Genomic DNA, 7,500 nt, shown 5'->3' with positions numbered 1-7,500 from the left:
ATCATTAACATTATTGTCATTATCATTATTATTACTATTGTCCATACAGCTGCAACCACTACTGCTACTGATAAGATTGTTAATAACAGTACTAATACTAATACTAATAGTGTTTCTTTGATGCTTAGAGTTGTCGCCAGGAAGCAACCGCTGCCTCTCCCTTCCCTTTCTCTTCTTCTTCGCACTCATCTTGTCAACACTTCTCCCACTCCTCTCCTCTTCTTCGTCTCCTTCCGTAGAAGCTCTTGTCTTCGGTGACATGCGGAGAAGGAAGTACCGCGGGGTTGGCGATAGGCAGCGCTTCCTTCGATAAGGATGGTGATGGCGGTGGCGCCACTAGCGCCGAGGGCGAGCGTCCCGCAATGCTGGTCTCCCGACGCCGACGCGCCCCTTCTCATCCCGTGGACTCCTGGAGGGTCCGCGAGTGAGTCGCGAGGGCGTCCGGCTAAGCTCCTCGACCCTCGGTGGCGCTGCCTGCCTTGCGGTCCGCCCTAATAACGAGTCTCTTGTATTACTCTTAATAGTTTTAGAGCGCAGGGAAGGCCACCCGATAGTTTACGATCGGTGGGCAGGCGGACAAGCGAGAGAGGCAGCCAGCCGTGGACGCGACGGGGAAGCAATTACAGCGAGTCGAATCGTTCCGCAAGCGCCCTCGGTCGTCCTCGTCGCCGGCAGCCGAGGGCGGAGGTCGTTCGCCCAGTGAAGCGGAGATAGCAGGTTTTTCGGTCCAGTTTTGAAACGGAGTTGCCTCGAGAATATATATATATATATATATATATATATATATATATATATATATATATATATATATATATATATATATTGTGATTAAAGCGTAATTTTCGTTTTTTTCTTCCTCGTTTAATCAAAGCTTTGAAGAAGGCAAATAAAGCAGCTGAATCGCATGGCTGGTCAAGAGGTTTTCATGATGTTTTCATGAGCCGTTCCGGCATTGCTATTATAATTAATTGGGCAAATCGCTGCCGGCGCCTCATTGCAGGTGATCCGCAGTTTGCTGATCACACGCTATTATTGCAATATGTTTGAGCACGAGAGGCGTGCAGTGAGGGCGCCGCACCATCTTGGCTGCGTTGTTGCGCCGGCCAGGAGCCTCTGCGTTTGTTGCCTTTCTCCTCTTCCTCTTACTTTTGCGTTTCTTCTGTGCCTCCTCTTCCTCCTCCATCCTTTTCTCTTTCATCCTTCCCTTGCTCCTCCTCCTCCTCCTTACTCCTCCCCTCCTTTTCCTCCTCCGCTTCTTCCTCTCTGCTTCTCCCACACTTTTCCACTCCTCCCTCCGTGATTCACCCTCACTTCTCTTCTCCTCCCCCCCAACTCCTTCTCCTCTCACTTCTCTCACTGAGACTTGCGGAGGTGGATGATATAATTATCATTTCCTTCATCTTTCTCTTCACTTTTTTCTAAAGGATAAAAGCCGAGGCCAATCCTTCCTTGCCTCTTTGGCCGCCCTGGTCCGCTTGGGTCACTTCCTGCCGGTGTTGAACTCCCCGTCGGGTTCCGTTGCTGCGTCCTGGCTTCAATCCCCTCCCTTTTGTTTCCAATATTTTCCGGTTCTCTTGTCTCTTTTAACCGTCACATCCCTTATTATCGTTGTTATTATATTGTTTTTATTGTAATAATTGGTCTCATTATCATCATAATCATTGTTGTTGTTGATACCATCATCGCCATTCTATCATAACTCTACTTGTGTTTCGTCCGTCAATCTGCAAGTTTCGCTTACAGTATATCCATGGAATCATATTTCATGTGATAATGACCTTGAATTCTCTTCCTTATGATGTAAGACTGACATAATAAGTCCTATATGCAAAACTGAGCCTCGCCCGGGATATGCCCATGAGGGGAGCCCGGCCTGTGTCGACTAATGCCGACTCGCTAACGTGTGTCAACTGATGCTGACTCAGCAGCATTTAGTCTTCACCCGTCGTGGTGCCCAGCCATAGTAGTAACCTTCAAGCGACAATTGCGGCTTCCGCCTAAATAGGACGCGAACCACCAACTCCTTAGAATAGAGTCCGACACGGTTACGACTGATCTGATCTGAAATAATATTCCAAGTGACTGCGGACTTGAAGGCAAATTATTTTAGTGTAAGATAGCAAGATAATCGTCATCATAAATAGTAAAGAATGGCACACACGAGCGCGCGCGTATTATAATACGAATCTTTGAGAATCCTATTTTAACTGTTTTTAAAAATTTGATTGTTTTCCTTATTATCATTATTATGATTATTATTGGTATTATTGTTATTGTCCCCATTATAGTTATTGTCATCATTATCATTATATTATTATTTTCATTATTATCATCATTATTATCACCATCATTATTATTTTATTATCACTGAAATAGGTTTATACGCATTTATTTTATCCAATTATCCGAAGGGAGGATGGGAGAGGAGTAAAGAGGGGTAAAAGAAAGGGGGAGAGGGAGAAAGGGAGAAGAACGGGGATTAAAGCGAAAAGGGATATGGGGAAAGGGAAACAGAGAGGAAAGGAGGAATAATGGAATGTTAAAGGGGAAAGGGATGAGAGCAAGTGATAAGAGAGCGAAGGAGGTGGAGGAGGAGGGGAAAGGGGAGGGGGCAGATGTAGGGCTTAAGTGGGAGGGGAAGAGTGCATCCAAGGAAGATTCGGGAGTGAGAGAGGGTGGCAGAGCGGGAACGGCATTTTTGTGTGGAATTTCCGCGGGTCCGGCTTGTTACTATTACTATCGTTACTATCATCATCAACTTTATACATTCTCATTGTTATTCGCTTGTTTACGGTTTATTCTGGTGTTCTTGATGTTGTTCTTGTTTTCCATCTTTCCTTGGCGCGAGTTCCTACTTTGTATGTATTACCCCTCTCGCAGAGTGACGAATATACACTTGTATTAACCTCTTGGCAACAGTTACCTGTGCTGTTCTTTGCGAGTTCTGTTGCATACAAATGACAGGCTCTCGACAGGAGGACCAGCACCGCCGAAGCTCACATGGATCTCAATCACAACAGACGTCTTAAATGTACATGGAGCCTTCATCTTGATTAAAGTATACATCTTCACTCTCGCCTTTCCACTCCTCCGCATCACGAGATTACGAACTCTCTCCCTTAACCCCGCGTACCGGGATGGCATGGCAGATTTTCCTGTCATGCCACCCCGTTTCTCCTACCTATCCCACCTATCTACCCATTTCCTTGAGTTCTAGACAGGTCAGATATATATATATATATATATATATATATATATATATATATATATATATATATAATATATATATAATATATATATATATATATATATATATATATATATATAAATATATATATATATATGTATATATATATATATAAATATATATATATATATATATATATATATATATATATATACATATATATATATATATATATATATATATATATATATATATATATAAATATATAAATATATGTATATATACGTATGTATATAAATAAATATGTATACATATACATATATATATATATATATATATATATATATATATATATATATATATATTATATATATACATACAAACATAGATGTATATGCACACACACACACACACACACACACACACACACACACACACACATATATATATATATAGGTGGGATAGCTAGGAGAAGTTATTGATTCCTTGGTGTAATCAGGAGACTCTCTCATGCCATCCCGGTACACAGAGTTAAGTTTGTAATCACGCGATGTGGAGGAGGAGTGGAAAGGTGAGTGTGAATATGTACACTTTAATCAAGATGAAGGCTTCGTGCACATTAAGACGTGTGTTGTGATTGAGTTCCACGTGAGCTTCTTTTCGATGTGCTCACACGGATGTCGGTGTTTTGTTTACTTTTAAACACGGTTATGGTACAGTGTGTGTGCGTATCCTTACTGTTGTGCAGCATTCATCCTCCCTACGCACACACTTGGGGTGCGACCTTGGCACGTTAGTATGCGTAGAACCACGTGGCGAGTGTCGGTCCGTCACGTGATGGCGTGACTTGAGGTTATGGAACTTTTCGGTCCTGACTCCCTGGTCCCGAAACCCAAAAGGGCGAAGTGGCTTCTGAAAAGTATTTTTTTCTTTATTTCTCCCCTCACGTAATCTTTTACTGTTGACTGTCTCGTGATGTACATGACCGTCTGGTGTATTTTCTTCTCATGGACTCATTGCATAGGGTACAAAAACAGATGCTTTCCTTTATTTATGCCGCCCGTCACACGCGGCCGCCTGTGGGCAGAGAAAGCAGGATCGCTGCGCCGCCTTCATTGCAGGTCGAGGCGACGCCCTCGTCGGGAGACGGCTACGTCCGAGCTCTGTAGAAGATCTATAGCCCTTCGCCACGTCTGCCAGCTCGGGTCTCTCCGGCAGACGTTGAGGGGCACTCGCTCATTTGCACACGGACACTGTTTGTATTCACATGTATGGGGACGTGTGCGTTCTTTTATGCGCCTTTCGGTATCTGACGAATAGATAAAGGTAGATAGACATACACGTACCCCCCTCCCTGCCCTCCCGATCGAAGCCGTGGCACCGTCAGTTCCCGACGAGGCCTCCCGCCGAGCTGAAACACTGCCAGACGTCCTTCGAACATTATTCATCTATTCATGGCCAGCAAATAAGCCTAGGCAGCCCGCTGTGGACGCGGCGGCCCAGCTCTGACCCAGAGGTGAGGGCTAGGCCTCCCTGCCGCCTTTCCGAAGCCGTGCCGCTCTCTTTAGAACGATCAAATTCCGAGAACGGACTGAAGCGCCAAGGTTTGAGACCAGGCTGTGACGCGAAAGGAAGGTGCTCCCCCCCCTCCCCCCCCTCTCTCTCTCTCTCTCTCTCTCTCTCTCTCTCTCTCTCTCTCTCTCTCTCTCTCTCTCTCTCTCTCTCTCTCTCTCTCTCTCATTTTTCTATCTCTCATAGTGCGTATTGTCAAACATTGTGTAAGGGTCGTTTCTTTTTTTTCATTTTTCTTTTCATGCGATGATTTTACTGTCTAATTAGAAAATTGCTCATAATTAGTATTTTGATTGACTCTCAACATAATTTGGGTATGCATAATGTGCAAAAATAATGTTTTCACATAAAATGACAAGTAATGTTCACTGAGTATTCTGGTGATTGAGGTGGCGGTATGCAAAGATTTTATTTTCAATAGGCGACGAAGCTTTTACAAAAAGACCGATAACTGTTAAGTTAAGTAAAATATTCACCATCCTGGCTATATGCTCAAGCTTGGACAATCGTGATAACTGAGTTCTTGTTTAAAGTTAAGTATGTTCTTATTTATAAACTAAATGCGGCGTTTGCAGCCGTAGACTTTTTTAGCCTGGCAAATTGTCTCGTGTCGTTTTAAAGAGAAAGCGTTTGGATACTTGTGGGTAAACTACAGTAAAGTTTTGAATGTTATTGGAAGACTTACTCAACTTTCAATAATCTTCAGCTGTGATTTTGCCAAACTCTTTTGGAAAGCAGAAACGACGTCGGTTTTACTGGCAGAGCGCAGTCTGGCATCGCATGACGGCGCAGTATAATGCAGTACAGGTGTCGATATGATGGAGGGAAGGTAGGTGGATGACGGGCGTCGGCGGCGGCCGAGGGAGGGACAGCAGGAGTGTTGCTCAGGAGGTGACGATGGCCCTCCCGCGTCAGGCTGAGGAGCTCTTGTCCGACGTGGGTTACAGAGTCCCTTTGATGGCGCGGCCACTCCAAGACCCTTGCTATTGTGTCCATCACGCCCCTCAGCTCCCTCGCCATCGCCCTCCCCACCTTCTCTTCCTCCCTCACTCCCCTCCCCTTGCTACTCCCTCTCAGCTCACGTGGTCCTCCAGTCCGGTGGGGCGGCTCACCGCCTCCCTTCGTGCCGCTTGCCCTGCATGGCGAAACCGTCGTGATACGTCAAAGACCCTTTGACGTAGGTTCGGGAGGCCGCGTCATGGCGTCGGATTACCGGCTCGCGCGCCCCACACCTTCAGTCAGCCATGGAGGCTAGATAACCACGAGGCCAATTTCAGCGTTCATGGCGACGCCTCGACCGCAGCTATGGAAGCGTCGCCCGCGAGGGGCTTGGGGAACGAATCTCTGTACTCGGACTAGACGCCCAGCGGGATGAGGGAACCTTTGTTTGCCTAACGTTGGGGATGGACAATGTCAAGAGCCCCCACAGAGGTTTGCGTGCGGAGGGGTGACGAGGGGGTGTGCGTTTATGTGTGTGTGCTTGGAGTGCCCTCGTGCAGTGTCCTCGTGCAGTGTTTTGCAAACTCTGCACAAAGTTTCCTATTGTGGAGGCCTCGGGATGACTGTGGATTCATCACGGCAGAGCAACGATCACCATTTGTCTTTCGACTAGCCCGTTCTGGCGTCTTGTTTACTCTTTCCAGCACGCAGGGGCGGGGACGGGGTAGGAAGAGGGGTGCAAGTGGGAGGGGGGGGGGGGGAGGTAAGGTGAAAGCAACAGACACGAAGCTGGGAAAAAGATAGGAAAGGCACGGTCGATGTGACTTCTCGGCCAGCGCGTAAGGTGTATATAAGTACAGAACTTGGGTTAGAGCTGCGATAGCCAAGGCCCATGGCCGGAGGTAGAAAAAAGGTGGGGGAGGTAAAATTTAAACAGAAATTTCCGCGGAAAATTCAACGGGTTGTTAATGGCTGGTCGCTAAAACCTTAAGAGCCGAAATAAACGCATAAACTTTTAGAGAGAATTTAAATAATTTGGATTATTTGACTTTGGCATTGTGAAACGCCATTCCCCGATCTCTCTCTCTCTCTCTCTCTCTCTCTCTCTCTCTCTCTCTCTCTCTCTCTTCCTCTTCCTTTTTTCTTCTCATTCTCTTCTTACTCTATCTCTCTCTTCCCCTCTCTCTCTTTCTCCTCTCTCACCTATCCCCTCGTCGGCCCCCATCCCTCACTCGCTCCTCAACCTCCAAGGGTTAACACTGATTTTACAACCAGCTGTCCGGTGCCCTGAGTCCCTCTAAGGTGCTGTTTTGTATCGTCCCCGCAGAGAAGCTGATCGGCGTGCACTGTACCCACGGCTTGAATCGGTCCCGCTAGCTGGTGTGCGGGTGAGTCACTTCCCCGTGAGCGCAAGCGTGCCTCTAATGGGCGCCGGACATGCGATGGCTCTCTCGCCTGGACGCTTTTTCATTTTTCTCTTGATAAGCTTGATAATTACCTTTTTCTACTGTTACTTTTATCATTTGATCGGTGTATCTATGTACAGGTTGCTCTTTCAAATTTGCATTTAGCTTCAATTTTGCATTATATTTGGATACCATTAATTTATTTGAAGTGCCTTGTCGTATTATCACTGCTTGTGAACGAGTGATGTTTGGCCACGAGAGGAAGCTGGCTAAGGTCGACAGCGGCTTTGGTCTGCGCGGGCGAGTGCTAGAAGGGCATCTTGGTCGTCAGTCACTGCAGTCTTGCTTGCAACGTGATCTGTGACGGCGTCGGGCGAGCAGGTGGAAGAACAGTCA

The sequence above is a fragment of the Penaeus chinensis genome, chromosome 38, assembly GCF_019202785.1.
Source record: "Penaeus chinensis breed Huanghai No. 1 chromosome 38, ASM1920278v2, whole genome shotgun sequence".
NCBI lineage: Eukaryota > Metazoa > Arthropoda > Malacostraca > Decapoda > Penaeidae > Penaeus > Penaeus chinensis.
This window is presented reverse-complemented; position numbering follows the sequence as displayed.